The sequence below is a fragment of the Plecotus auritus genome, assembly GCF_963455305.1.
Source record: "Plecotus auritus genome assembly, chromosome: 7".
Classification (NCBI taxonomy): Eukaryota; Metazoa; Chordata; class Mammalia; order Chiroptera; family Vespertilionidae; genus Plecotus; species Plecotus auritus.
Genome location: NC_137774.1, coordinates 85,630,850 through 85,640,983, shown reverse-complemented (window position 1 = coordinate 85,640,983; position 10,134 = coordinate 85,630,850).

Genomic DNA, 10,134 nt, shown 5'->3' with positions numbered 1-10,134 from the left:
CCTGTGGTGTTCATATGGGGCCAAGCATTGTTCGTTCAATATCACCAGCCCAGAAAGTTAGTGGCATTGAACTTGTATCAAACTCAGCTGCTTAGATTCAGCAAGCCACAGCAGTTAAACACCAAGGATATCAGAAAAATGTTAGATGTTATCTATGTCTCTGAAAAAGAAACCAATCAGTGAGCCCATGTATAAGATCTAAGAGTTGTCTAGCTGCAAAGAAGATGGTAGATGACTCTCAAAACCTACTTGTCATATATTTTTTTTAAATATATTTTATTGATTTTTCACAGAGAGGAAGGGAGAGGGATAGAGAGCTAGAAACATCGATGAGAGAGAAACATCGATCAGCTGCCTCTTGCACACCTCCTACTGGGGATGTGCCCGCAACCAAGTTACATGCCCTTGACCGGAATCGAACCTGGGACCTTTCAGTCCGCAGGCCAACGCTCTATCCACTGAGCCAAACCGGTTTTGGCTACTTGTCATATTTTTAAAATGCAATAACATTTATCTATTGGGGAAAAGTGTAAAAGGAAGTCTAAACTCGTCTTCGGATCAGCTGAGCCTCCTGTGACTTGCTTGTGGTGCTCAAGGCAGTACAGTAACCCTCCCATCTTTTCAGGGACATTGTGTGTTGCTGCATCCCTCCAGCAGGGGGAGCATAGTCTATTATTTCCTGTCCTAGACATCAGAAGGTCCTTTCAATACAGGGTAATCTGTGGGAAGAAGTGATGTGCCATCAACAATGGTAAATGTAGTTTTGCATGTGTTACCTTGGGCAAGTCACTCCACCTCTCTTAAGTTTCCTCATTTGTAGCAGAGAAAGAATAACTCCATTATATAGTCTTTTGGAGCTGTAGATGCCAGCTAATGTGGGCTACTGTTATTATTGTCATCAAGCAGTAGAAATCCAGTTGGTGCACCCACATGCCCCATATCACCTTTACCCAAGTGATACCCTGTGGGGTGAAGGCCCACGTCATTGTGGTTAGAGAACAAGGTGGTGGATCTGATGCCAGAGAGTCACAGTTTGGCTCAGGCCAGGCAGCCAGGACTCCAGCTCAGGCCCCTGCTACAAATGTAGTAACAGCTGCTGAACCAGGAGGATGGAGAAGGGAGAGGTTCCTTCTGACTGAGGAAACAAAAGAGCTGGCATCTGAACTAAGCTTAGAAAGATGGCTCAGAGAACGGGAGAAAGAGCATGGCAGCCTCCAAGACACGCCTGGGGACATATTTCTGGGCCAGAGGAGCAGGTGCACCAGTTAGAACGCCCTGCGGGATGGGGAAGGTACACAGAAAAGTAGCTTAAGGCAGACATATATTGACATTAAGAACGTCCAAACCTGTAGAGAATTTGAACCAAAACGGATGACAATTGCCAGGAAACAAGATCCCAAAAGCTCCAGAGAATGACAGTTTTGCAATTTCTTCTATGCATTTGAAATTAAGGATGGAATGTAAGGAAAATTACACGAAGGTGGGAGAAGGCAAGAAGGGGATTGGATGACAGGATAATTAACAATTATGTGCTCTCTTGAGGGTGGTTATACTTATTTCAAAGGTGTGTTAACCTACATGCACAAAAACAATGGATAGGGCTTGCTTACGGCAAAGATGAACCTTTTATTAAAAGTTACATGCCTGGGGTGTGACTACCCACCATGACCTAGTTAGTTAGGAATTTATGGTCAGATCACTTTGTGAGGTTACTTCCCATAGAACCTGGTTTCCATACACACTTATTTAGAGTCAAATAGCAGCATAGTGACTCCATCCTTCAAATCTCTATATGTAAAAGGCTAATATGCTAAGTGTCCAACTGTCCGACCATCTGCTATGATTCACACTGACCACCAGGGGGCAGATGCTCAACACAGGAGCTGCCATGACAGGCACTGGCCATTTACAGTGAAATGGCACAGCAGATCTGGCACCCACAAAGCAACACTCAGCTTCTCCCCAGTGGGACACAGGCCCCGCCACCAAATTGAGCCGACGCTGCAGAGACCCCATGGTGCAAAATGTGGCCCAGTCCAGCCCAGAATGGTGGCTGTGGATGATGGGTAATGACGTCACATAGTAACGCCCGGCTTCCTCTCCCTAGCGACTACCTCATTGGAGTTTCTTCAGCCCAGGAATACGACTTGCTTTATAGCCAGATGGAAACATTTTACACTTCAACCAAATATCTGTGAAGCGTCCCAGGTTCAATTCGATCAAGGGCACAAGCCCGGGTTGCAGGCTTGATCCCTGGTGGGGGGTGTGTAGGAAGCAGCCGATCAATGATTTTCTCTCATCATTGATGTTTCTCTCCCTTTCCGTTCCTCTCTGAAATCAATGAAAATATTTTAAAAGAAAGAAAGAAAGAAACTGGGCACAAAAAAGTGTCCTATATCATTCTATTCAGGAAACTCCAGACAAGCCAAATCTAATCTATAGCGACACAAAGCAGAACAGTGGTTGCCTGGGGTCAGGAGTGAGGGTAGGATTGACTGGTAAGGGTCAGGCGGGAACTGCCCAAAATATTGGGAAAATTCTGTAGTATTTTGGTAATAGTGGTAGGTACTTAGGTGTATACATTTGCCAAGCAAGAGAAAAGCAGATAGTTACCTACAAGGGAGTGTCCATAAGACTGTCAGCTGATTTCTCAACAGAAACTTTGCAGGCCAAAAGGGATTGGTAATAAATATTCAAAGTGATGAAAAGGCAGGACCAACAACCAAGATTACTCTATCCAGCAAAGCTACCATTAGATCAAAGGACAGATAAAGAGCTTCCCAGACCCCCTCCCCCCCCAAAAAAGCCAAAGGAGTTCATCACCATCAAACCTGTATTATATGAAATGCTAAAGTGTCATTTTTAGAAGAAGGCCCTGGCCAAGTAGTTCAGTTGGTTAGAGTGACAATCTGATACACCAAAGTTGTGGGTTCGATCCCTCATCTGGGGACAGCAGGAATCAACCAATGAATGCATGGATAGGTGGGAAAACAAATTAATCTCTCTCTCTCTTCCTCTCTCTCTCTCTCTCTCTCTCTCTCTCTCTCTCTCTCTTCCCCTTCTGCTCTCTCTAAAAATAAATAAATAAAAGCAAAAATGGTTAAAAAAAAAAAAAAAAAGAAGAAGAAGAAGAAGAAGAAGAAGAGGCCCTGACCGGTTTGGCTCAGTGGATAGAGCGTCGGCCTGCGGACTGAAGGGTCCCAGGTTCGATTCCGGTCAAGGACATGTACCTTGGTTGCGGGCACATCCCCAGTAGGGGATGTGCAAGAGGCAGCTGATCGATGTTTCTCTCTCATCGATGTTTCTAACTCTCTATCCCTCTCCCTTCCTCTCTGTAAAAAATCAATAAAATATATATTAAAAAAGAAAAGATAAGAAAAATTAACAATAAAATGACAATAAATACATATCTATCAACAATTGAATCTAAAAAACAAAATAAAAGAACAAGCAGAACAGAAACAGACTCATAATTATGGAGAATATTTTTATGGCTGCCAGATGGGATGGGGTATTGGGAGGTGGATATAAAAAGTGAAGGGATTAAGAAGTATAAATTGATTGTCACAGAATAGTCAGGGGTATGTAAAGTACAGCATGGGGAATATAGTCAATATGATTCTAATAACTATAGTATCAAAGGGGTGTGAGATTTATCAGGATGATCACTTAGTATTATAATGTCTAATCAGTGGGTGTACACTTGAAACTAATATAGTAATGTATGTCAACTGTAATTGAACATTTAAAAAAAAGAGAGTTGAGGAAACTTCCAGGTGTGTAATATGATTGATTCTAAATATCCTTCCCAGGACATTAAATTCCAGGTTACCCCACCTCATGACAATGAACGTCTTCCCCACCTCTGTTCCCCAGCCTGGTCTGACATACTCAGTCCGCTCCTTCACATGTTTTCCCCTTTCTGTCAGTGCAGGTTGTCCAGACCCTGCAGTTCTTTCGTCGAGTGAGCTCTTTCCTCGGAGGGGGTCCTGCAGTCCCCTGTGCATGCTATGCTGAGTCCTGGCCCAGTTTTTAATCTGGAGGAGAGTGGAGGAGGCGAGTTTGGATCTGGAGGAGGACATCTTTGTGAGTCAGCCCCCTCAGGTGACATCTTCACCTGTGGTTTCTGACAAAAGGAGGCTACTTCCAAGGAGGTAGAGCTTCTTTAGCAGATCAGAGGATTCAGGTAAATCTGGGAGTTCAAAATTTTCAGGTAGAATCATCCAAATGTCCACATCCCAGTTCCCAGATCCCCAACTCTAGCGGCACTGGCACCTTATGGTTAAGTACTTGGCCCAGTTTTCAATATGTCCTCCTGCAGCTGCAGGATATGAATCTCTTTAAACAGCGCCAAGGAGCTCTTTGGTTTTGGCCGCCGAAGTGAGAGAAGATAGGGAACATCATCATTCAGAAAGCATCGCAATAAGACACCTGTGTTGTGCCGCTGCCGTGGCTCTAAGACCTACCCCCTTCAGAAGTCTCCCTGTGCCAAAGTGGCTACCCTGCCAAGCAGAAGAGAAAGTATAACCTTTGATTTGGTTGTTCCTTTCAACACTCCCCTAGGCTTTTGATTTTCCTACTACCTTATGAGTGCCAAGGCTAGAGATGAAATGCCACCGGGACTGGTCAAATGAGGCACCTAAAAATTGTACACCACAGATTCAGGCATGGATTCCATGCAGGAACAACACCTAAACCCGGGGGCAGCTGTTGCAGCACCCAGTTCATCTTAAGGATTTCAATGATTAGTCATGCAATAAATGTTCTTTTTTAAAAAACAAACAGACAGCCCTAGCCGGTTTGGCTCAGTGGATAGAGCATCAGCCTGCAGACTGAAGGATCCTAGGTTCGATTCCGGTCAAGGGCACATGCCCGGGGTTGCGGGCTCAATCCCCAAGCCAATCAATAATTCTCTCTCATCATTGCTGTTTCTATCTCTCTCCCTCTCCCTTCCTCTCTGAAATCAATAAAAATCTATTAAAAAAAAAAAAAAAAAAAGACAGAAAGCAACACCAGTTCCAAAGAGGCTTCTGGCTTTGACACTGTGCCTGATATTGTTAGTTGGCTGAATGGAGCCTGTGATTCTTTTTCTTCAAGGTTCTCTGGGCACGCAGCAAAACTGGCTAACTCCAAATTCCTTATAATTACTTTTACTCACATTTCATTCAAGTTATATTGCACAACCTACTGTTTCCCCTTCCACCTGTATCTTATCTCAGTTCACAACAGGTAATAAGTAGTCTTTGTAATTATAATTCGACAGCACCCCAGGAACCATCACCCTATACGTGTACTTACTTACTAACCTGACAATCAGGTCCTTGTTGGTGACTAACTGGAAGGTTGACTTGTTCCAGAATCTCATTCTGAGTGAGGGGTGATTTTCTAGAGATGCTTCCAGTTGGGTTCTCTCGAATGCAGAGCCTAAGACAAAGACCCTTTAGACACAGGAAGTGATCCCAGGAATATGGTAGCAGGAAGAGAAAAATGGAGAAGGAATAGCCAATATCAAAGTGCATTATCAAGGTCACACCTTGACATGTCTTCCCAGAGTTGCCATTCCTCCGATGGTTCCTGTGTCCCTTTGGATGAGGTGTATCCAGGTTATTAATACCCATTTTACCCCCCACTTCTCACCTCCACTGAAGATGCGGGATTTAGCAATTTAGAGCCTGCTGGGATGGGATGTTGTTAGCAGGGGCTGAGCCTGAGCTTCCAGGGAACTCAGCTCTGGCTGAAATCAGAGGTTGCTGGGGACGTGGGACGTAGGGCACCAGAGGTACCCATGACACCATGTGAACATTTCCTGGCACCTCTCTTAGGGCCTTAGAAGAAGCTCTGGTGAGTGAGGGACCCTAACGCTTAAACTTTTAGCTTTAGGATTAATCTACCTCTGCAGGGAACTCACGTTTGTCCCAGAGGGAATGATTGAGCAAGAATGCTTCACTCAAGTCAGCTCTACACACAAGAGTTTGCCCTCCTCCCCTAGTGCCCTGCCTGCCACTCTGGATGGAGTCTCAGGGTCTCTCTCAGGTACTTCCTGCGTGGTCCTCTTCCCAGCCCTCGGGAATCCCATGGGTGGGTGCAGGGCAGTCAGGAAGCATAGGTCTTGCCGTGGGCTTTATCGGGTTGTTGCTGAGTTTTAAGAGGCCCTGTGTTAATTGCCTCAGTGAGATAAACTAGAATAAAGATGAAAAAGGCTGGAGTTAGCAATATGCAGACAGGAGGAAATGCCCTGGGGGGCTTATTCCAGGTCAGGGAGGAATTAGTCCCTCCAGGCCACTTCAGATTTTCAAACTGTTCACTGAGGTGGTAGGGGCTAGCTCAGGCAAGGCCCCTGACAGATACTTGGAGGAAAGGCTCAAAATAAAGGCCGAGCTATAGACCAGTGCCTGTGAGAGTCGGAACTTTGTAACTTCCCCATATCTGTTAGCGTGGTTTCCTTTTTCTCCCGCAGGGTTACTGGCAGGTGAGCCCTGAGAAGAGAGTTTGTGTACCTGTATTTGGGAGCAACGAAGAGGACTTCGATCTCATTTCCAGGGCAGGCTTGGGGGCCGGGGCGGAGAAGATGCCCCGGGGATAGGTGGGTGCTGGCCAGTGAGGAAGAGAAAAGGGAGGCAGAGATGGACTTGCTCCAGAATGAAAGCTGTGGAGTACGGGTGGCCCAGGGAGCTGCAGGGCATCGGTGGAAGAGTGGCTTCCAGGCTGAAAAACCAGGAGAGGACAGCTCTATTCAGAAAAAATAGGGAGAGGAAGAAGTGCAGCTCCATCTGGTAAAGGAGCAAGTTTATTGTTGATTTTTTCCAAATATTGCACCCCGGTAAAGCAGAGGGCCAGGGAGGCACGTGTGTTGTTTAGGCGTCAGCAGCACTGTCCTCACTACACGCTCATTGGACAGTAATGCAGCCCCAAGGAAAGGATCGTTAAGGAGCAAGTTTAGGGTAAATGCGGATGGTGAAAAGAGAGGATTGTAGCTGGGAGAAATCTTAGTAGTCGGGGTTCAGAAAATGAAAGTCTACAGTGTGGCCCAGGAAATGAGCAATCATAGGGAGGGAAAGGACTAAGGTCAAGGAGGTCGCAGAGGTCAAGACTCAGTATGGGAAGGCCACTCACAGGCCATGAAGTGGGGTGGAGAAGGGGCCTGGGCCAAGTACCAAATTCCTCAGTGAACTTCGAGTGTGTGTGTGCACGCGTGCATGTGTGTGTGTGTGTGTTGTGCGTGTGTGCGTGTGTGTGCATGTGTGTGTGTTGTGCGTGTGTGCGTGTGTGTGTGTGTGTTGGCAGTGCCCTGGAGGCCTAGGAATGGGAAGATAGAGATGTCTAAGTTGAGTTTGAAGAATGAGAGTCTTGAGGAAGAGTTAACTAGTCAAGGAGGAAGGGCTTCCAGAGCGAGGAAAAGGCACAAAGGCATGCAGGTGGGCGGGCGTCAGATCAGGACAAATCATGCATTCTGGGTGTGTGGCTCTATCCTCATGCCTCCTCTTCATCCTGTACTCACAGTGTTGGGGTGTCTCAGAGATATCTTTTTGAGACAGGCTGAGCCTCTCAAACAGATGGGGATGCTCTTCAGTTATTTATTTATTTTTTTATTTTTTTAATATATTTTATTGACATTTTACAGAGAGGAAGGGAGAGGGATAGAGAGCTAGAAACAACGATGAGAGAGAAACATCGATCAGCTGCCTCCTGCACACCTCCCACTGGGGATGTGCCCGCAACCAAGGTACATGCCCTTGACCGGAATCGAACCCGGGACCCTTCAGTCCGCAGGCGGACGCTCTATCCACTGAGCCAAACCGGTTTCGGCTCTTCAGTTATTTTTTAAGCCTCTCCTACCTAAGTTTAAAGTTCCTCTTCAGGCACTCCCCAAAGAGCTCCTCTGTATCTGCCCCAGTGGAACCTGGAAAGCAAAGAGCTCCACTCTGCCCCTGCGTGAAGAACCCAGCCCAGCTAGCCGACCCTGGCAGAGTCCGGGAGCCACATTCCTCATTAGTGTGTGCTCCCCCATTTAAAAAAAAAAAATATTTCTTTATTGATTTCAGAGAGGAAGGGAGGAGAGAGAGATAGAAACATCAATGATGAGAGAGAATCATTGATTGGCTGCCTCCTGCAAGTCCCCCACTGGGGATCGAGCCCGCAACCCAGGCATGTGCCCTTGGCCAGATCGAACCTGGGACCCTTCGGTCCGCAGACTGACGCTCTATCCACTGAGCCAAGCCGGCTAGGGCAGTGTGTGCTCCCTTGATGCGGCACGCTCCCTCCCTTTCTCCACCTTGTTTTTAGGAAACCTCTTCTTTTGAATCTGTTTCACCGCCTCTCTTGATTTCTATCTTTAGGAGGAGCAAGAACTCCTTTGCCGGTGACATTTTCATCTATTCCCTACTTGCCTTCCTTCTTTCATCCATCCTCAATGCTGACAACTCCCACATTCACATCTCCAGACTCACGTATTTGTACACAGCTGCAGACTCAGGTGGGGAAGGAAACTGGCTGTGGGACTTTACCCACCAGGGTCTGGTTTTCAGGTTCATAATTCTGGAAACTATTTTATCAGTGCTTTATTCTCCTCCTCCCCATTAGGCAGTAGTGTGGAACGAACTCAAAAAGAGTCTGGAGGCTTTGGCTTGAAATAAATGATAACGATTTGTCAATACCCAGAGTGCTTTGAAGAAGAAAGAAAAGCCAAGAGTTCTTATAATAAAAAGTATATTCTTGAGAAGAATCAGTCCTGCATTCTTAGCCTCCGGATTGGTCTGGATCCTGGGTATCAGGTGGTCTGCATATGTGAATATTCGTTCCTTAGTCCAGGGGGTAATCAGAGAGTTACCTGGAGGTCTTCTGTACATCCAGGCATTGACAAGACTGGAAAGTTCAAAAGTTTAAGTTCCCAGGCTGGTTAAAGCAAGAATAGAATAATTTCATCACGCCTCAATCTACTTAATTTAAGTAATTTTTAGCAGCTTGACTATAATGATTCCATTTCTTCAATCTTGCCTCAGTAGAAAATCATCTTGTACATTCCTAGCTGGTTTGGCTCAGTGGGTGGAGTGCTGGCCTGCAGACTGGAGGGTCGTCCCGGGTTCTATTCTGGTCAAGGGCATGTACCTCATTTGCAGGCTCTTTCCCTGGCCCCAGTTGAGGTGTGTGCAGGATGCAGCCAATCTATGCTTTTCTCTCTCTGTTTCTCCCCCTCCCTTCTACTCTCTCTAAAAGATCAACAACAACAACAAAAGAAAATCAGGTTGTACAAACTAAATCTATAAAGGCTTGTGGGTAAATGAAAAATTAATTTATTCATATATAGAGATAGACCTTTACTGATTTTTTTATTTTGTCTATTTGTGGTTTTTAAAAACCTATTGGCTTGATTCTGATTATAAAAATAATGCGTATTCAGGCGCACTCTCCTTCCTGGAAGCATGCCCTCACTTTTCCCTCCCAGCTCCTCTTCCCCCACAGGCGTGGATCCCCTAAACTCCAAGGGACCCCACGAGACTTGCCACCAGGGGAGCAATGGGAAGTGGCAGCTCTCCTGACTAACCCCCTGAACCTGTCTTCAAGGCCCCCTTTTCTCTGACTTTCCAGGGAGCTGAGAGCAGCCCAGCCTTGGCTCACTTCTTTCACTGTGACGGCTCTCAGTGTGCCGAAGCAGCCCCCAGGCTCTCTCCTGTTGCTTCTCCTGTCCTATGCCCTTCCTTGTTTCACTGTCCCCCGCTTTAATAAACGTTCTCTCAAATAATAATAGCCCAGCTGGCGGGGCTCAGTGGTTGAGCATCGACCTAGGAATCAGGAGGTCAGGGTTCGATTCCCAGTCAGGGCACATGCCCAGGTTGCGGGCTCGATCCCCAGTGTGGGGCTCACAGGAGGCAGTCGATCAATGATACTCTCATCATTGATGTTTCTGTCCCTCTCTCCCTCTCTTCCTTCCTCTCTCTGAAATAAATAATGATGATGGTGATGCATGTTCATTATAGATTTTAAGAAATCAGGAAAGTATGAAGAACAACATGGAAATAATCTATACAACTTCAATAATAACAGATAATAACACTTTACATCTGTATTTGTGTGGGGATCATGCTGGATATACTTTTGCATCCTACTTTCTCTTATTTTTATATTGTAAGCATTTGG